We start from the raw sequence: 22,654 nt of genomic DNA, 5'->3' as shown, positions 1-22,654 counted from the left end.
ATTTAAAATTCAGAGTCGCCACTTGAGATAATTTATGGTGTCCCAAGTCACCGATTTTAAATCTCGAATCGAGGAAAGTTGACTCTTATTCATGATCCGCGAACACAGAAATCCGGGTAGGGAATTTTGTTAACCCGGGAGAAGGTGTTAGGCATTCCCGGGTTCCGTGGTTCTAGCACGATCTCTCAACTATTATTATTGCCTAATTATCTGATTTTAAAATATTTTAAAACCTATGTGCATTTTAACACTTTAAAATCGCTTTTAACTATGTAAAGAATTAATTCAAGGTTATTTAAAACATATCGTAAGCCATGCTACATGAAATGCACCCGTGGTTCACGACACGTTCTATTTAACCTCCTTGGAAATTAGAACCGGTCCATATAAAATGTACCCCTGGATTTATAACATGATAATTATATAATGGGCACGCCTAAAGCAAACTACGAGATTTATTTTAGCATCTAAATTATAATGTTTGTTTGTGAGGGCCATAAATGATTTAGCTAAATGGCACATCTCAATCTATTAGGCACTTAATTAAGCCTAAAGGACATTAATATTCGCACGGGATAAATTGTTTCATAGTTAACAAGGAAATTAAAGGCAAGCATTGGGAACCTGGGCTGAAGCTTAACTCACGAGACTGAGTAGGTAAAAGGGCAGCCCAAACGACCTATTCATTTTTGGACTGGGCCAACATTGAGCCCAGCCCCCAAAATTCCACAAAAACGCTCGAGCTATATTATGCAGAGTAACAACATGTTTAATGAAATCAAAAATTGAATTGAACATTTGAGTCGAATTTTTTGTCAAAATCCTTCTCTTGTTGAATCAAGCAACACTTAAGAAAACAAGAAAATACGGAAGGCTATTGGGCCCCAAATCGAGCCCACAATAGAGCAAAACCATACGGCCATGGATTGACTTCCTTGGGCCTACGTTAGGCCCATCAATCCTTAAGAAACTTTTCAATTTTAATACCTATTGGAAAACAGCAGTCTCCTTTTGGAGCATTAAATACCTAATTATTTAGATTGTACAACCTGCTTTTAATGAGAACACAAGAACATATTTCTTCTTTTTTTTAAACAAAAATTATCAAGCTTACATATGCATTCATCAATTATATGACAATTACGAACCAATCATGTACTACTTCAACTCTAGATAATATTGAAATCCAACTAGGGATTTCCATTCAGCTCCATACATATGATTCAATAATTCAAACAAAAGTTCAAAATATCACAGTCTTTAAACATAGAATTCAGCACTGACTTCAGCAGACTTAAGCAAAATTAAAAATGTCCAACAAGGCTTTCACCAATTCACAAACCAAACATGCTAGACTAGGGTACTTGGCCAACTTACAAATGAGATTCAACAACAATAACGTAAATGAACACATAAAGAAACTAGATGACTACAGAAACGAATAATCTAAAATAGAATTCAACAAAACAGTGTGTCATCAAAATTCTCATTACAAATTTCAACATGTCACTCGAGGTCCAAGGCATACCTGAAACAATAAGAAACAACCACAGAACTTCAGCAAGGAAATAGCAATAACAGCAGCTCTTAAACAACAATAACAACAATTATCAACCAGCTACAACCATCTTTTGAGCCCAAAAGAAGAGTAGTGCATTCGAACTTTTAAAACCCTAAAAATATGAAGACCAACTGTAATGGAACAGTGATTGCAATTTTTTTCTGTTTTTTCTTTCTAATTTTCCAAACTCTATCAGTGAGGGTCTATTCTTCAGTCGTTTTCTAGTTCTTAATATTGTAATCTCTGCCTTGACAATAAAGGAGGCAGGCCTTATATAGAAGACCTTAGGGCAGCAGAACTAATTTTAACATTACCCCTTCCCCAATTTTCTTTTTCATTTCAAACCCTAAAATTACAGCTTGTTTGTTAAACCACCCCAATCCCACCTTCCTGGAAACTTCTCAGTTAGTTAGGCAAGATTCTCCTATCTAATTTTCCTAAACTACCCTTCAAATATCTATTATTTACCTTATCAAATCCAGCAAATGGGCCACAGCCAGAATTGAAACCCTCTTTTCTTTGGGCTTCTGTACTGCAAGTCTTAGTTACCAGTCCAAAACCAACAAACCACAAAATGGACAAGCCAATGGAGTTTTGAACTCCTGGCATCAGACTTCCAAAAAATCAAAAACAAAAGAAGAATTGAGCAAAAAAAAACAAGCTCGAAATCAAAATGTTCTGACAAAAATGTCAATTGTATTATTAAGCTAAATACTATAACCTAATATGATTTAAACCTACATGCAAGCAGAACACGGCTTGAAACATAAAAGCAAGGAAGAAAAAGAAAGAAACAGAAGGAGATGAAGACCCAAAAATAAAGATAAAGAATGAGATGAACAAACTCACCAAAACTCGGAGAATAGGGCCTATATGACCAAACTTAGGATGCTTTGGCAAGGCTTGAAGCCGACCATAATGACCACTCTAGACAAGGATGGTCTACCAGGGCTAGCTTCGAGCCATGACAAGCGGAAGCTTTAAAAATATTCTGAACCCCGAAATTAGGGCACATCTGGATTTGAGATTCAACGAATTCCAACAGCTATTTGGGGAGAAACATTAATGGTTTCGAGTTTGAGGAGGTTTGGTGGTTATAAGGTATGAAATTAGAGGCGGTTTAGGGTCGCGCCGCCGATTAGAGACGATGGGGATTTAGGGTAGCGGGTCTTCTAAGGTTTAGATTTGAGAGAGATGAAAGAGTGGGAGGAGTTTGAATGGTTTAGGGGGTGGGTTCAGACATTCTTATACGACCTGGATACCCAGTTCCCAGCCGTTGGATCGGATTAGATCGACGGTTGGGATATATTTTAGGGAAACAGGGTCGTTTTGACTTGAGAATGGGGCTGGGCTGGATCCGTGTATAGATATGGGCTGGGCGAGTGGGTGAGGAAAATTGGGTTTGAATGTTTGGGTCTTGGCCCAAATTGGGTTTTAAGACCAAATTCCATTCCCTTTCTTTTGTTCTTTGTTTTCTTTTTCTTTTTTTTAATTAAATAAAACCTAAATTAATCTCCAAAATTAATCTAAGTTGTAAAATTAAACTAATTATATATCATAGTATTTACAAGAATTAACTGCTCCTAAATTAAAAGAGAAAATTACTAATTTCAAATTGAATCTCATCCTAAGAGTGAAAACTTCAAAGCCAACTTATATTTTCTCAAGGCAGAGCCTATGCTAGATCTTGCTACTCATGGATGTTTTGAATTTTAACTAAGTCACATTGTCTAGAAGGGTCCTAAGAACTTCAAATTAAATCTTATTATCCAGGCAGGTCCTGGGAGTTTACGGTCGAACCTGTTCGGTAAATGCTTTCCTTATGGAGGGTTCCTCTGGAGTAAACAAGATTTCCTGCCCCTTTTTCAATCAAAGAGAACTTTATCAGTTTGAAAAATGTGGTGGTTAGTTTGTGGTATTCTTGTTGAAAATGGCCTTTCTGTTGCCGTGCTTTGCTTTGACTGGCTGCCGTGAACTAGCCAAGAATTGTTTGCCTTTCGGACCGAATTTCAACCACAGGACTCTAAATGAACCGAGTGTTCTATACCCAAACCGTTGTTTTACATTTCTGACCCTTCTACTTGAACCTCTATATCTCCCACAAGATTACTAAACCATTCGACCAATGGAACTTTCACTGACACCTTATTTCCCACTTTACATTATGCTAAATCTGGTATATTTTGGCCGCACTTTACTTTGTACAATCCGGAAGTTGGTAGTAAGCTTTGAAATTCTTTCTTACTTGCTTGCACAAGGCTGACATTGAAAAAACCTCAGAGAAATAAACCCAAAAGAAATGAAATGCAATGCCTTCGAGAGTTAAGAATAAAGAAGAAAATCCAAAACTGGATGACTGTTTGAGGGAGAAAAGGGAAAAAGACTTATCTGAGTGGAGCAACTGGTACCAATGATCATGACATGCATTTCGGATTAATCAGCCCAGCCTATCCAACCAATCAACTTTTAGTTATCATACTTTATGTCCTAGGCTCTCCATAACCCAAATTTCTTTGCCAAATCACTGACCTTGTTCGGCCTGCGGTGCCCTGAAGGGTTTTCACTAACAAACCTCTCTCATTTGTTCATCTCTCAACTAACTGTCGCCTTACGGTGCTTGTGAAGGTTTTCACCGATAAGACTCTCTCATTTATAATTTCTCTCAGCTTTCCGTCGCCTTACGGTGCCCCTGAGGGTTTTCACCAATAAGACTCTCTCATTTTTTATTTTACCCGCTTGAGCTGGAGTGTTGCCCCTGCTATGAATCACCTCTACTTGCTCGACTTGGAGTCTCTCGAAGACTAGTCAAAAGGTCTTCCTTTGGACTGCAATGTGGGCCTTTGGATAGGGTTAGAAAGAAAGGGTATCACGAATGCTCGAAACAACTGAATGGCTTCAAAACTACAACTTTTGGAATCAGATCTTTTACATAACCACAACTTTTGCCCCAGTTTCTTTGCTTGGCGACTTTTGGATTTTTATTATGATGGGACCGAACCGCGAGGCTGCCTATATATCCTTAAAAGGAATCAGGTCGAACGTAGTTCATGACATAGGAATTGCGTTGTTGTTACTTTTCTCGTTTCCTTTTCTTTCTCTCTTTTTCCATTTCTCTTCTCTTCCTTTTTCTTTCTTTTCTCTCTCTTTTTTTTCTTTATTTTCTTTTTCTTTTCTTTCTTTTTTTCTCTCTCTTCTTTTTTTTCTTTTCTTTTTCTTTTCTCTTCTCTTTCCATCTTTACTTCTTTACTTACCTTTTGCGTTCGTGTTTCTGAATTTCGCTACTGATTCCAAAAGAGGGGTATGAAAGGAAATAAATAAGGCTCAAAGGGGTAACAAAGGATAAAGTGTTTAGATAGCAGAACAAAATGACTTTGTCATTCCAATCTTTAAAATATGCCAAGTATAAACAAACACAATTTAAACCAAAGAAATCATACATAATATCTTTTGATTGCATCAGAATTGATAGCCATGTCTACACATTTGCCTTCTATATCTGTTAAATACAAAACACCATTGGACAACACTCTCATTACGATGAACGGCCTCTGCCAACTTGGGGCGAACTTGCCTTTCGCCTCAGCCTGATGTGGAAGGATGTGTTTCAATACTTGCTGGCCCACTTCAAATTTCCGTGGACACACCTTCTTGTTATATGCTCTTGCCATTCTCTTTTGATACAACTGGCCATGACACACTGCTGCCAATCTTTTCTCATCAATCAAACTCAATTGCTCCCGACAGGTTTTGACCCACTCATCATCATCAATTTTGGCTTCAACAACAATCCGAAGGGATGGAATTTCAACTTCCGCGGGTATCACTGCTTTTGTGTCATATACCAACAAATAAGGAGTTGCACCTACTGAAGTGCAAACAGTAGTGCGATAACCCAACAATGCATAGGGCAACTTTTCATGCCATTGCTTGGAACCTTGCACCATTTTCTGAAGTATCTTCTTTATGTTTTTGTTGGCTGCTTCGACTGCTCCATTCGCCTTGGGGCGGTATGGGGTGGAATTGCAATGTGTAGTCTTGAACTATTGACATACCTCTTTCATCAGATGACTATTAAGATTAGCACTGTTATTTGTGATGATCACCTTTGGGATTCCGAACCGACAAATGATATTTGCATACACAAAATCGACCACTGCCTTCTTGGTCACAGATTTGAAAGTTTTAGCTTCAACCCACTTAGTGAAATAATCAATGGCCACCAGAATGAACCTGTGTCCATTGGATGTTGCTGGCTCAATTGGTCCGATGACATCCATACCCCAAGCGACAAAGGGCCATGGTGCGAACATTATGTGCAATTTAGATGGCATAGAATGAATCAAATATCCGTGTACTTGGCATTGATGACACTTGCGCACAAAACTGATGCAGTCTCGCTCTATGGTGAGCCAATAATAACCTGCTCGAAGAATTTTTTTGCCAAAACATACCTACTCATATGCGGCCTGCAAACTCCGGAATATACTTCGGTCATGATAGTCGTGGCTTGCTTTGCATCGATGCACCTCAACATCCCAAGATCTGGAGTTCTTTGGTACAAGACTCCCCTGCTCAAGAAAAATCCATTGGCCAAACGCTGAATTGTTCTCTTTTGATCACCTGTGGCTTGTACCGGATATACCCTCATCCTTATATACTCCCTGATGTCATGGAACCATGGTTCACCATCGAGTTCTTCTTCCAACATGTTACAGTAAGCATGCTGATCGCGGACCTGAATATGCAAAGGGTCAACATAAGGCTTATCTGGATGATGTAACATCGATGTTAGAGTAGCCAAAGCATTAGCAACCTTATTGTGGATCCTTGTAATATGCTTGAATTCCACTGATCTGAACCGTTGACAAAGATCATGCAGACATTGTCGATATGGTATAAGCTTTAAATCTCGTATTTTCCATTCTCATTGAACCTGGTGCACCAGAAGGTCTGAGTACCCCAAGGCCAAGACTTCCTGAATTCCCATATCTACAGCTAGCCTTAGTCCCAGAATGCATGCCTCGTACTCAGCCATGTTATTAGTATAATAGAAACGCAGCTGGGCCGTAACAGGGCAGTGATGCCCTGTTTCAGAAATAAGCATAGCCCTTATCCCGACACCTTTCATGTTGGCAGCCCCATCAAAGAAAAGTTTCCAACCTGGTTTTTCAACCTGCTCCACCTCGTCAATGTGCATTACCTCTTCATCGGGAAAGTAAGTTCTCAATGGTTCATATTCTTCATCGACCGGATTCTCGACCAAATGATCGGCCAATGCTTGGGATTTCATCGCAGTCCGAGTCACATAGATAATGTTGAACTCTGTGAGAAAAATCTACCACTTCGCAAGCCTCCTTGTGGGCATAGGCTTCTGAAAGATATACTTCAGAGGATCCAAGCGAGAAATGAGGTAAGTGGTGTAGGACGACAAATAATGCTTTAACTTTTGTGCTACCCAAGTCAGGGCGCAACATATCCTCTCAAGGGGAGTATACTTAACCTCATAAGATATGAATTTCTTGCTGAGATAGTAAATGGTTTGCTCTTTCCTACTAGTGATATCATGTTGACCCAAATCACAACCAAATGAATTATCCAGGACTGTCAAATAAAGAATCAAAGGTCTCTCGGGCTCTGGCGGGACCAACACAGGTGGGTTTGACAAATACTCTTTGATCTTATCAAATGCTTCTTAGCACTCATCAGTCCATTTGACTGCAGCATCCTTCTTTAGCAGCTTAAAGATGGGCTCACAAGTTGTCGTGAGCTGAGCAAGAAACCTGCTGATGTAATTCTGCCTCCCTAACAGACTCATCACCTCGGTCTTGTGATTTGGCGGTGGTAAGTCTTGGATAGCTTTGATCTTTGACGGATCCAATTCAATGCCCCACCGGTTGACTATGAACCCCAACAACTTCCCCGATGGAACACCGAATGCGCACTTTGTAGGATTGAGCTTAAGATTATACCTGTGGAGCCTTTGGAAAAACTTTCTCAAATCTTTGACGTGGTCAGACTGCTTCTTGGACTTTATGATCACATCGTCCACGTAAACCTCAATCTCCTTGTGTATCATGTCATGGAATATGGTTGGCATCGCCCTCATGTAAGTTGCCCTAGCGTTTTTCAAACCAAAAGGCATGACCCGGTAGCAGTATGTTCCCCATGGCATGATGAATGCCGTCTTTTCCGCATCTTCCTCATCCATTAAAATCTAATGATACCCCCACATAACAATCCATAAAAGACCCAATCTCATGCTAGGCACAATTATCAATCAAAATATGGATATTTGGCAGTGGAAAGTTGTCCTTTGGACTTGCCGTGTTGAGATCACGGTAATCAACACACACTCTGGTCTTACCATATTTCTTTGGCACAGGCACAACATTGGCTAACCACGTGGTATACCGCGTGACTCGAATGACCTTTGCATCAAGCTGCTTTGTAACTTCTTTAATCTTCACACTCATGTCAGTTTTGAACTTTCTCAACTTCTGCTTGACGGGAGGGAATGCTTGATCAATTAGCAATTTATGGACCACCAAATTGGTACTCAAGCCGGGCATATCATCATACGACCACGCAAAAATATCCTTATATTCAAACAATACTTTAATTATTTCTTCCCTGATTTGCAGCTCAAGATGGACACTTATCTTAGTTTCTCTGACATTATCTGGGTCCCCTAGATTGATTTCTTCTGTATCATTCAGATTAGGCTTGGGTTTTTCTTCAAAATGACTTAGTTCCTTACTAATCTCCTCAAAGGCCTCATCCTCATCATATTCTGACTCATCATCACACTCTATTTCTTGGATTATTATTTCAGAATTAGATTGACTTTAAGACTGGGCCGAAGATTCCTCATGCATGTCAAGTCATTGAAACCAGCATAAAAAGAACTATACAAAGAAGAAAAGAAAAACAAAAAATAAAACTATTAGGAGTGATGGAAAGGGAAATTGCATTTTATTAAAATAAAGGATAACAGGGTTTGTACATCAACAAGCGAAAAATAAAAGTCTGGGTCACAACCCTGGAATGACCCAGATAGAAAGGAAAACAAAACAAACTACCAAGACTCATTTCGGGTAGGGAGAGGAGTAGCCTTCTAATTGTTAAGCTTTACATTTGGCCCGAAGAACTGCACGTCCGCTTTGCTAGAACCTTCTCCAACTTCTACCATGTTCACATCATTAAACAACTTCTTGAACCTTTCAATTAACTCTTCATCAATGTCAACCACAGAATTTGGAACTGTCGTCACTGGGCGTTTCCTGGCACCGGGCTTGACAAAAGACCTGGAGAGACGGGGAATAGGCTTTGGAAGTACCCACAACTTCTGTTTCAACCTTTTAGCCATTTTCACATCTGTCGTTGTAGGTTTGAATCCAAGACCGAACGTACCCAAATTTCCAGGGAGGGATACTGGTTGTATGATACCCTATAGGAATGCACTCAGACCTTTACCTGGCATAAAGCCATTTTTCAGCATTTCAGAGGACACCATGACTGATGCAGAAGTTATCTTTGGAGTTGGGACACATTTCCCTTTTGGAACCTTCTCGACCGGCACCGTTTCAAAAACTTGATAGACCCAAGGCCCTTTGTCAACTTCAGCCTCAATGAACGGGACGGAGGCATCACTGTGAGCACAAAAATTCTCCTCACCATGCACGACGATCTCCTGCCTATCCCATCGAACTTGACCGTCTGATGCAAAGTGTACGGGACTGCTTTGGCGGCATGAATCAAAGGTCGACCTAACAGCAAGTTGTAGGAGATGGCTACGTCCAGTACCTGGAACTCCATAGTGAATTCCACCGGTCCTATTGTCAACTCAAGCATTATATCACCCACTTGAATCTTTCCCTCCACCATCAAAACCTTGAACGCAGATGATGTTCTTGTGAATCCTCTCATCATTAACTTTCAACTTGTTCAGAGTAGGGAGAGGGCAAATGTTTGCACTGGAACCATTGTCGACTAACACCCTGGTGACCACAGAATATTCACATTTCACCGTAAGATAGAGAGCTTTGTTATGTTCAGTACCTTCCACAGGCAACTCGTCATCAGAGAAGGTACCTCAAATATTTTGTAGGTGATTTTCTCCAGATGGTTCATTGAAATTTTGTCGGGGACATGAGCTTCGTTCAGAATTTTCATCAGGCCCAACGAGCTCGTCTAAATAGATCAACAATGATAGCAAGGAAATCTGAGCAAACATCTTTCTCAGCTGCTCCATGATGGAATAATCTTGTACCTTCATTTTTCAAAAAAACTCCTCCGCCTCTTCTTCAATGACTACTTTTTTTACTAGAACTGGGTTATCTCTGGATGTTTTAGCTTTCCTTAACTCTTCCGAGGTAAAGCATCTCCCCGAACGAGTTAATCCTTGGGCCTTATTGACTTCTTCTTTCACTTCTTTTCCCTTATAGGTCACTATCACCCGTTCATAGTTCCATGGGATAGCCTTGGTGTTGACTACCGACAACTGGATTACAGGCTTGATGATGACAGGGTCCGTATAGGCACCCTCTACAATTATGATAGGCTTGTTTGCCACTCCTGGTACGACCACTTTTGACTTTTCTTGCTTTGATACAACATCACTTAGAGATCTTTTCTTAACTACCACAAATGGCTCATCGTTTGTCATGCTCAACTTGTTCACTGATCCTTCAACCGTTGGTTTTTTAACTGGCTTGACCATACTGAACCGAATCATCATGACGGACTGTGAAGGCTTCTTGGTCTCCCCTCCCGTGTGTACTATCTCGATCATGCTTGTTCCCTCATGGGTTGGCAATGGGTTCTGGTTGATGTTGGGTGCCTCTAGAGTTTGGACCTCAATCCGATTGGTGTCGATGAGCTCCTGGATGGCATTTTTCAAGTGCCAGCACTTCACTGTATCATGTCCCGGAGAATCAGAACAATATTCACAGCTCACGGAGTAATCAAGATTTTTTGGAGGAGGGTTTGGCAATATCGACTCAATTGGCCTCAGCATATCCAACTGCCTCAATCTATGGAATAAATTGGTATAAGACTCCCCCAACAGGGTGAAAGTTTTCTTTCGCTGCAACCTCTCATTTTGGAACACTAGATTGGGTCGGAAACCTGGGCCAGCAGGGTTTCGGTAGGCTCGTGGGGGTGGGTAAGCATTTTGTGGAGCTGGATATGTGTTTTGTGGGGCTGGAGCACGCCATTGTGAGTAGGCAGGGGGTTGAGTATATGTCTGGGCATGGTGGACAAAAATATGAGGGTCTGGTGATGGGAAGTAGTGTTGGGGTGGGTTATATAGGGTTTGGGTATAGGTTCGGTGAGGGGGTCGAGGCTGGGTATAATGGTGTGACGGTCCCTTGGGTCCAAACCATGATCCTGAATCAACTGTTGCCATGTCTTCTTTCTTCTTTTTTCCAATCACTCCCCCAGTACTGTTCTGAATAGCTTGGGTAGTTGCGTTGATAGCCGAGTAACTCATAATTTTGCTTGATTTAAGCCCTTCTTCCACCATGCCACCCATCTTCACTACCTCGTTGAAAGACTTACCTATGGCCTATATCAGATGGCCAAAATAGGTAGGCTCCAGAGCCTGCAGAAAGTACTCCACCATTTCGCTCTCCTTCATCGGGGGGCTAACTTTTGTCGCTTGTTCTCTCTAGCGAAAACCATATTCTCTAAAACTTTCACTAGGCTTCTTCTCAATCTTAGTCAAAGACAAACGATCTGGAACAATCTCGATGTTGTACTGGAAATGACGAGTGAATGCTTGGGCCAAATCATTCCAGGTATACCATCTGTTGTGATCCTGACGAGTGTACCACTCCAATGCCGAGCCACTCCGACTCTGGCTAAAGTATGCCATCAGTAGCTCATCTTTCCCACCAACTCCTCTCATTTTACTGCAGAATCCCCTCAAATGGGCTATCAGGTCTGCGTGTCCATCATATAGATAAAATCTATGCATCTTGAATCCCACAGGCAACTGAACATCGAGAAATAGACACAAATCTTTGTAGGCTACGCTCACCTGGCCTCCCAATCCCTACATGTTTCTAAACGATTGTTCCAGGCTTCTTACCTTCCTGAACATTTCCTCTTGCTCTGGGTTTTTAGGTGGTTTCTCAGTCTCAATTGGGAGGTCAAAACGAGGAGTGTAAGAGTAATGCTCTGGGGCCTTGAAAGTAAGCTCTGGGGGATAGTACCGGTTATCCTGGGTCTGGAATAAAGGCTGACTGGAGGATCGATGGAGTGTAGCGGGTGGGGGTGCCACGAAAACAGGGGTGGCTGGTGGAGGAGGGTATGGGACTAGTTTGGGTGGCGGTGCTTGTGGGGTTTGGGAAGTGGTGCCTTGGCAGTGGTGGTAAATGGGGAAGCCTGGAGATGAATCAACAGTGGGAGGTTCTTGGGATTGAGCCAGCGGCGGGACGAAAGCTGGGTTGGCGGGGTATGATGGTGGTGGATGCCCTTTCATCCACACCTAGTACATCTCCACCATCTGGTGTTTCAACTTAAGTAACTCCTCTTTCAGATTAACATCAGACTCTTCCTCATCCCTTGACGGATCGATAACACTTGCATCCAGTTCTTGGCCAGTCATGATCAACTTATCTTTAGACCTGGTGTTGTACGGGTGAGTTGCCAGAATTCCAAACAAACTAACCACCTGCTTGTACTTGATGACAACAAGCAAACTCGTTAGTGATTAAAGCTTAACAGATAGGTAATCGCACGTTGGGGAATGCAATGCACCTAAGCAGTTAATCATTTCTATTATACATTTGAATGGCTGCTTGCATCATCCCGACTTTCACTAGTTTCCATTTTGCAATTTCACTCTCTCTTTTTTTTCATTACTGCTTTTCTTTGCTTGATTCTTGTCTTTATTCTTTTACTCTCTCATTTTCACCCTCTTGTTTTGCCATTATTTCTTTCCCACAATTTTATTGTTTTCTCTCCTCTTTTTTTCATTTCACGGTTATAATCGAATCTTATGGGATTACCTACGTATCATGACGCCGCATGAATCAGACCAAGCGTAGTTCTGGGAATAAGTGTAAAATACAAGAAAGATACATTTTTTGGGTTTTCAAATTTTTCATAAAATAAACATCTTTATTACAAAGACTTCTCCTACAAAACTTAATCATAAAAGCTGACAGACTCGAAAAGGGGACTAACAGAGTCCAACAGAAAAATAAAAATGCAGACTCAAAAATGGACTAATAGACTCTGAAAGAAAAATGAAAATACAGACTGGAATGAAAATCATGAATACATAAGTGCCTCAACTGCTCCAGGGGCCCGCGGGACATCAGTCGGTCTCGCCGCGGGCCTATGCGCCATATCTTCTTGAAGGCGGAATAGTTCATCCATGATCTGTCGGACAAAAATCATAACGGAAGCGAAGAACATAGATCTGGTCATGTCTTCACACTCGTTGCACTTCATCACAATGTAGTCCGCAATGCTTCTAACCCTTTCTCTGATAATACCCTTCTCTTGTAGCAACCATCCAATCTGCTGAGACATGGCCCCCAAAACTTGTTCAGCTGTATGATTTTGCTCTTGAAGCTGTTGCAGGTCTTTTTCTAATTGTGACATCAGGGCGTAGCAGTGTTCTCTTTCCGCTTTGAAGCTCTTTGTTTGTTTGGTCATCTCGTTCTCAAGGGTAGTTAGTTTTTTCTTCAAATTGGTAGCTTCTCCCTCATATTTCCTTTTTAGTTGCCGGACAAACTCTGCTCGTCCCTCTGCGTTCTTCGCTAACTGTGCCCGGGCTCTCGCCAGATTACCCTCGGATTTTTCCAAATCATCCTCACACTCAGCTATTTTCCTCCTAAGACCACTTATGAGTTTTTCATCCTTTCGGCTCCTTTCCTGATTCCCAGCAGCTATTTTCATTTTTTGGATCTGTGCTCGAAGGGCCTTGTTTTCTTGAGTCAATTTCTTCTTCTCCCCTTCATCAGCAGCGGCCTGTACACTTTTGTCAAATTTAAGATCCCGGATTTGTCCCTCCAATTTGCTTATTGTGGCCCTGTAGCTTGCCTCTTTTGCCAACCAATCTCATTGTTCTTGCGCTCCATCAGTGAATTGTTGGACATTGGGCCTCTTGGCGGGCTGTTCGGGCTCTTTATGGACTTGAGACCTTTTACCGTACCAAGTTGTATAACTAGGCTCTAACTCGCCTCTGGACAGATCGCGTACCTGAGTCTTTGGCTCTAAGAACCTGCATTGATGTCAAATTCGACGCACCCTTTCTTCCGGGAAAGCAGCTTTTGGTTCCAGTTCGATGACCTGTCGGCTCAAATCCTCATCATGTGGGATAGTCTGGTACCTGCCTAGCTGGCGTAGAACTATGTGTGGGGCATAAGGCTGAATGCTCCGGAGACCCATCAATAGAAGAAAACATACTTCGACCGACATGTAAATGACTTCATTGACCAGGAGCCACCCGAATGTCCACGCAATTTTGTCTGCGGTCAGGGATCTCAAATGTGCAAACCATGCTTCCGCACCATCCAAAAACTCACCGCCCTTCACCCGCTGTTCATGTTTTTCAATGCTTTAAGACTGGTCATGCCACAGTTCATGTACCTCGGACGGTGGCAAAGGTGTTCCTCCATCCATAGTTGTAGAAGCATATTGCATCCTTCAAAAAACTTTCCTCCTTCTCGGCAAACAGTTAGAACTCGGTAAATCTCCGCCAAGATCATCGGTACAATGGTGTCATTTGCCTTTTTAGTCATGAAGTTAGCTATTCCCACGAGCCCCAATTCTATGTTTCCATCCTTTCTTGGACAAATCAAAACACCTAGGAATGCCACTAAAAAGCCAGTCCCTGCCATTGGTTCCCCGAATGAGTAAGACTGGTATCTAGCATCTCAAAACCACGGGGATTCCCGTAATGTCGGTACAAGAAGTAGAATGTCCAAAATCCCTTAGCCAAATTTCTATCTTGAACTTCCCGACTGATGCTTAGAAGATCCAAAAACTTCTGAGGAGTCACTGTTTTAGGTGCCACCGGGTATTGATTTCTGAGATTCCCAAAACCAGCATAGCCCGCTACTTTCTCAAGCGTAGGGGTTAACTCAAAATCAGCAAAATGGAACACATTATGTGCTGGGACCCAGAAGGGTATCAAAGCCTCAATTATATCCTTCCTCGCCTTAATCTTTAGAAACCCAACAAGACTACCCAAAGCTTTTATCACATTATCTTGGCTGACTTCCCCCAAATCATTCCACCACATATGTAGTTCTAATGGGATTTCCTCGAGGACTGTGAAATGTTCATTTTCAATCATTCTCATCCTGCACATTTATTTAAAGTGATTGATTAAAAGACTGTGATTTATTTAGACTCAAGAGAAAAATACCAATTTTCGAAAACTGCAATTTAAAACAAAATACATTTACGAATACAGCCCTTCAGCACTTCAAGAAAGAAAATTTTAGGGTTGTGTTTGCTAATCAACCAAAATTTGAAAAAGGACCTTAGGTGGCTATTCTTGCAAAAGCAGCCTTTCGGCGCCCTTATGGGGCATTTTGGCTATTACGACAAGAACAACATTACCTAGCTTATTTATGATAAAATAGCGACATTTCATATTTTTGGGTTATTTTTGCAAAAATAGAGTTGGACCCGATGAGGGTTGCCTACGTATCCCACATCAGGTGAGAATCAAACTTGCGTAGTTCGGTCAATTTTGACGCAACAGAAAAAACAAACATTTGAAATAGCTTTTTCCCCATTTTTTTCCTGAAAATTTCAAGAGAAATTCGGGGTATTTTGGACACCAAGTTTTTTGCATGCGGGTAATTTCCTCTCTCTCTCACCTCAATTTGGTTTTTTCTCAATTTTTCCTCCCCTATTCTAGAAGTCGGTCAACATGCAATCTGAGTCAAAAGGTGCAAGTAGCAAATAAAATGCATTAGGATGATCTTTTGATTTCGGGTACACCTGTCCTAGACGCACTCAACCCCTGTGTTGAGTCCCCAAAGTCAAATGCACGTGATGCAAACAAGCGTTCCTACTAGGGATCCGGCATGAGGCTATGTTATACTAGGTTTGAAAACCTAGGTTTATTTGTTCTAGACCTGGCTTACCCGAGCGGACAGCTCGAGGGGGGCAGCGTACCGGGAATACAGAAGTTTCACCGGCTTTGCAACTTATCCGAACCTCGTTCAAAAATTGGACATGACTGTAACAGAAGAGAAGCTACACGAAGTGCACCCTTCTCAAATGATTTAGAAGACTCAGAGAGATGAGGGATTCGTAACAATTTAGATACAGATCAACAATTTCAAAGCGGTAAAAAAACAACATTTAGCACATTAGAGTCAAACATTTAAATAAAACCAGATAATAAATAAAGCCAACTATAACAATAATTCTAAGCTCGAATTCTTGAACCCTAAACCAGAGATTCTGGGTTATTGTCCCCAGCAGAGCCGCCAGAGCTGTCACACCTCCTTTTCCCTACACCCGAAAGGGTATAAGGGAATTTTTTCCAATATAAGGGACAATCGAAACGGGATTATTTATTTAAAATTCAGAGTCACCACTTGGGATAATTTATGGTATCACAAGTCACCGATTTTAAATCCCGAATCGAGGAAAATTGACTCTTATTCATGATCCGCGAACATAGAAATCCGGGTAAGAAATTCTGTTAACCCGGGAGAAGGTGTTAGGCATCCTTAGGTTCCGTGGTTATAGCACGGTTGCTCAGCTATTATTATTGGCCTAATTATCTGATTTTAAAATATTTTAAAACCTATGTGCATTTTTAACACTTTAAAACCGCTTTTAACTATGTAAAGAATTAATTCAAGGTTATTTAAAATATATCGCAAGCCACACTACATGAAATGCATCTGTGGTTCATGACAGTTTTATTTAACCTCGTTGGAAATTAAAACCGGGCCACATGAAATGTATCCCCGAATTTATAACATGATAATTATATAATGGGCGCGCCTAAAGCAAACTACGAGATTTATTTTAGCATCTAAATTATAACGTTTGTGAGGGCCATAAATGATTTAGCTAAATGGCACACCTCAATCAATTAGGCACTTAATTAAGCCTAAAGGATATTAATATTCGCACGGGATAAATTGTTTCATAGTTAACAAGGAAACTAAAGGCAAGTATTGGGAACCTGGGCTGAAGCTTAACTCACGAGACTGAGTAGGTAAAAGGGCATCCCAAACGACCTATTCATTTTTGGACTGGGCCAACATTGAGCTCAGCCCCCAAAATTCCACAAAAACGCTCAAGCTATATTATACAAAGTAACAACATGTTTAATGAAATCAAAAATTGAATTGAACATTTGAGTCGAATTTTCTGTCAAAATCTTTCTCTTGTTGAATCAAGTAACACTTAAGAAAACAAGAAAATACGGAAGGCTATTGGGCCCCAAATCGAGCCCACAATAGAGCAAAACCATACGGCCATAGATTGACTTCCTTGGGTCTACGTTAGGCCCATCAATCCTTAAGAAACTTTTCAATTTTAAAACCTATTGGAACACAACAGTCTCCTTTTGGAGCATTAAATACCTAATTATTTAGATTGTACAACCTGCTTTTAATGAGAACACAAGAACATGTTTTTTTTTAAACAAAAATCATCAAGCTTACATATGCATCCATCAATTATATGCCAATTACGAACCAATCATGCACTACTTCGACTCTAGATAATATTGAAATCGAACTAGGGATTCCCATTCAACTCCATACATATGATTCAACAAATCAAACAAAAGTCCCAAATATCACAGTCTCTGAACATAGAATTCAGCACTAACTTCAGCAGAGTTAAGCAAAATTTAAAATGTCCAACAAGGCTTCCACCAATTGTCAAACCAAACATGCTAGACTAGGGTACTTGGCCAACTTACAAATGAGATTCAACAACAATAACATAAATGAACACATAAACACCTAAAGAAACTAGATGACTACAGAAACAAATAATCTAAAATTGAGTTCAACAAAACAATATGTCATCAAAATTCTCATTGTAGATAGTAATAACAGCAGCTCTTAAACAGCAGTAACAGTAATTATCAACCAGATACAACCATCTTTTGAGCCCAGAAGAAGAGTAGTGCATTCGAACTTTTAAAACTCCAAAAATATGAAGACCAGCTGTAATGGAACAGTGATTGCAATTTTTTCTGTTTTTTCTTTCTAATTTTCCAAACTCTATCAGTAAGGGTCTATTTTCAGTCGTTTTCTAGTTCTTAATATTGTAATCTCTGCCTTGACAATGAAGGAAGCTGGCCTTATAGAAGACACTAGGGCAACATAACTGATTTTAACATTACCCCTTCTCCAATTTTCTTTTTCATTTCAGACCCTGAAATTACAGCTTGTTTGTTAAACCACCCCAATCCCACCTTCTTGGAAACTTCTCAGTTAGTTAGGCAAGATTCCCCTATCCAATTTCCCTAAACTACCCCTCAAATGTCTGTTATTTACCTTATCAAATCCAGCAAATGGGCCATACAGCCAGAATTGAAACCCTCTTTTCTTTGGGCTTATATACTACAAGGCCCAATTACCAGTCCAAAACCAACAAACCACAAGAAGGACATGCCAATGGAGTTTTAAACTCCTGACATCAGACTTCAAAAAAATCAAAAACAAAAGAAGAATTGAGCAAAAAAAACAAACACGAAATCAAAATGTTCTGACAAAAATGTCAACTGTATTATTAAGATAAATACTATAACCTAATATGATTTAAACCTACATGCAAGCAGAACACGGCTTAAAACAGAAAAGCAAGGAAGAAAAAAAAAGAAACAGAAGGAGATAAAGACCCAAAAATAAAGATAAAGAAGAAGATGAACAAACTCACCAAAACTCAGAGAATAGGGCCTATATGACCAAACTTAGGATGCTTTGGCAAGACTTGAAGCCGACTATGATGACCACTCTAGTCAAGGATGGTCTACCAGGGCTAGCTTCGAGCCATGACAATCGGAAGCTTCAAAAACATTCTGAACCCCGAAATTAGGGCACATCTGGATTTGAGATTCAACGAATCCCAACAACTATTTGGGAGAAACATCAATGGTTTCGAGTTTGAGGAGGTTTGGTGGTTATGAGGTGTGAAATTGGAGGCGGTTTGAGGTCGTGCCGTCGGCTGGAGACGATGGGATTTAGGGCGGCAGATCTTCTAGGGTTTAGATTTGAGAGAGATGAAAGAGTGGGGGGAGGGTTCAAATGGTTTAGGGGGTGGGTTCAAACATTCTTATACGACCTGGATACCCAGTTCCCAGCCATTAGATCAGATTAGATTGACGGCTGGGATTGATTTTAGGGAAACGGGGTCGTTTTGACTCGAGAATGGGGCTGGGCTGGATCCGGATAAGGAGTTGGTTTGGGCGAATGGGTGAGGAAAATTGGGTTCGAATGTTTGGGTCTTGGCCCAAATTGGGTTTTAAAACCAAATTCCATTCCCTTTCTTTTGTTCTTTGTTTTCTTTTTTTTTAATTAAATAAAAACTAAATTAATCTAAGTTGTAAAATTAAACTAATTATCTACCATAATATTTACAAGAATTAATTACTCCTAAATTAAAAGAGAAAATTACTAATTTAAAATCAAAATGCTAAAAATGCAAAAGTAAGTCATTTTGGTGATTTTCATTTTTAATAAAATAAATAATTAACCAATTAATCCTAAAAATATGAAAATGACACCTAAATGTAATGCATGGTATTTTTGTATTTTACATGATTTTAATAAGATAAACATGCACAGAAAAATGTAAACCATTAGCAAAATTCTTATAAAATCCTATAAAACTGCAAATAATGGAAATTTTTTATTTTCTTGATTTTTATAGGAGTAATTCCTATAGGGCAAAAATTACATGCTCACAATTACCAAAGATTAGGGTAATGGCTTGAAATAACCTTGAGGGGAAGGTGTTAGGAACCCCTCGCAGTCCACAATGGTGGGTCCCGGCCGAACTTAAACTATGTGAATTAGTCATTTTTAATAAACAAACAGTTTTAACAAATACTCGCAAATAAAGACATGTTTGGACATATATGATTCAAGTAATGAAAGCAAGGGAAGAGGTTTGAACAATTTGCACATACGTAAAGAAAAGCAAATTTATTTAAACAACGGGAGTTGGAAAAGAGGGGTCCTAGGTTGGTTAGCCTACAGGATCATACCCATACAATGCCTAGTAATCACTCCTCAATGAGGGGCTACACGTGATATTAGCACGTAGTCATCATATCCTTACTACCCAATTCTCTCCCATTGGTCATAGCCTAAAGCGTTCTAGCAACCTTTAAAGATATCATATGCGTGCACTACCCGTCCCTTCCTTGTGGACCTGAAGGTAGTTAGGACCTCTAATGGTAGTTCTAGACCATCTTGAGGTGCTTAAAATAGAAAAATCTAGGCGTCAATCAAAACAGTTAGGACTGCATTAAAAAGGACAATTAAAGGCTCACATTTTTACCTCCACAAACAGAACAAGTTGTCACACCTCCTTTTTTACTCCCCGAGGGGGTATATGGGGGAGTTTTTTCAATTAAAGTGACATAAATCGAAATGGGATTATTTTATTTAAATTCAGAGTCACCACTTGGAATAATTTATGGTGTCCCAAGTCATCGGTTTATTTTAAATCCCAAATCGAGGAAATTTGATTTTATACTACGAAATCAGAAATTCTAGATAAGGAATTTTGTTAATCCGGAAGAAGGTGTTAGGCGTTCTCGAATTCCGTGGTTCTAGCACGGTCGCTTAAACTATTAATATTGGCCTATTATCTGATTTATTACATGTTTTAAACATATGGTGCATTTTAAGCTTTATAACCGCTTTTAATTAATTTAAATCACTTTTAGGAAGATTCAATGTTATTTAAAACACGTCTTAAACCACGCTACATGAAATGCACCCGCGGCTCGCTACACATTCTATTTAACATTGTTGAAAAATTGAAATTGGGTCACATGAAATGTACACCCGAATTTAAAAATCACAACTACGTCATGGGAACCATACCCGTAGTTGTGATTGAATTATTTAAAGATCGCGCCTAAAGCAACTACAAAGGTTCAAGGCAATTTCTATACTAATTTTGTATTTATGTGAGGGCCATAGATTATAGGATTTTATTTGTGTATGGCGCACCTCAAATTATAAAGATTTGTATTGTTTTTTTTAAAAGGGAAACTAAGGATGCTCCTACTTTAATTTAATTGGCTATCACAACCACGTTATGGAAATCGTACCCGTAATTGTAATAAATTAATTGCGTGCCTAAAGCAAACTAACGATGTTTATGAATTATTTTATTTCTAAGTTTGAGATTATTGTGAAACCAAACATTATCGAGATATAAACTTGGGAAAAATTTTCAGCACTTAACAAATGACTTGTGAAAAGTGGGTTTCCAGAACCCAATTCCACCAAATCGAAGGGTGAAATTATCAGTTCATTTCAATCCAAATTTTAGATTAAAATGTCAGTTGCAATCTTAGCAATTAAAACATACTATAAATTTACATTCCCCTATGAAATACAGACCATTTAAAATTAAGGATAAAAAATAAATATGAAAGAACTACCTTGTCCTTTTTAATAGATTTCTCTACACATTAGTACAAATCATAGGACAAGCTTATCATATTTCAATCACATCTCAACCCGTGACAAAACCCTACTGCCATTGCCTAAAAAAACAGCAAAAAAAATCGGTACCCACATTGTCCTATAAAGCACATGAACATAATTTACAACTAGGACGAACAATAATGAATATCATTAAATCAATGATAAATTTTATTTACACAAATGCAGCTGAACCTCAGAGAGCAGAAACTTACAAATTTAAGACAACAATAAATCATAATAACACTCAAAGCGAGACCACGGAGTTCAAGCGGCTCAACCGAATCGGAACAAACAAAAACATGGAATTTCATGAAATCTCAAAAGGGAGGGACATGGATGTACCACATACCTGATTTAGCCAAAATACACCAAAAAGAGAATAAGTCTCTGAAGTTGGAAAGAGATGAAAGCAAAAGAACAACACAGCAACAGCAGCAGTGTTTAGGAAAATCGATACCAAATTCCAGCTTCCTTTTGACTTTTGTTTGAAACCATTTTTTGGATTCGAGCTTCTTAATATGTTTGTGTATTTTCGCGTGTGTGAGCTTGGGTGTAGAGATCTGATCATTCTTGTCGAGCAATGGAGAGGAGTGTGCCGTTGATAGAGTCCAAGGAAAGGATCAGCTTTCGTCTCTTTTTAGAGGAAAAATGGAGCGCCGTGAAGCAACCTGGGGGGGGGGGGGGGTTCTAATATTTTGGTTCTTGCTGCTTAGTGTTTAGGGTGTTCTCTCTTCTAGAAGAGAACGACACGGAAGGGGTCATTTTTTGTTGTAAACGGCGCTCGATCTCTAGAGTCTAGGGTGTAGATCCTTTTTATATATTTAGGTTTTTTAATTAAAGGGTAGTGGGTTTGGGGCTGATGGATTCAAGTGTATTTTGGCTTGTATCCGGGAAATTTTGGGAAGAATTGGGTCAATTTGATACAAAGAATTAACCCATATTCATATTAAAACCTTTTTTTTCAATTACTTCTTTTATTTCTTTTTCCTTTGTTTTTCTTTTTTTATTTTTTAATTAAAATCCTAAATCACCTAATTTGTAAAATTAAACTAATTATCTAAGTACAAAAGTTATAAAAATTACTTAATCCAACATTAAAAAGAGAAAGATCACTAATCTTAAAATTTAAAAGGTAAAAATGTAAAAATGGGTCATTTTTGTAATTTTATTTTTAATAAAACAAATAATTAACCAAGTAATCCTAAAAAGGTAAAAACAAAACCTAAATGCAATGCATGGTATTCTTTGGCATTTTTCATGATTTTTAATGAAAATTAAACGTGCACAAAAATGCAAACAATTGATACAATCCCACAAAAATCCTATAAAATGGCAAATAATTGAAAAAATCTATTTTTCTTGGATTTCATAAGAGTAGTTTGTATAGGGCAAAAATAACATGATCACACAAGTAAGTGCA

The 22,654-nt window shown here is 39.4% G+C and overlaps 1 long non-coding RNA gene across 1 annotated transcript; it reads right to left on the bottom strand.

Annotated features, from left to right (window-relative positions):
* Nucleotides 1–1,272: 1,272 nt before the first annotated feature.
* On the bottom strand, nt 1,273–22,134 carry LOC138884373 (uncharacterized). The gene is made up of 2 exons (XR_011404563.1): nt 21,584–22,134; nt 1,273–1,528 (listed from the first exon to the last, which is right to left on the bottom strand). It is a non-coding gene; the product is annotated as an uncharacterized lncRNA (long non-coding RNA).
* Nucleotides 22,135–22,654: the final 520 nt, after the last annotated feature.

Source organism: Nicotiana sylvestris, chromosome 12 (genome assembly GCF_000393655.2).
Source record: "Nicotiana sylvestris chromosome 12, ASM39365v2, whole genome shotgun sequence".
NCBI classification, from domain to species: Eukaryota; Viridiplantae; Streptophyta; class Magnoliopsida; order Solanales; family Solanaceae; genus Nicotiana; species Nicotiana sylvestris.
This window is presented reverse-complemented; position numbering and strand designations above follow the sequence as displayed.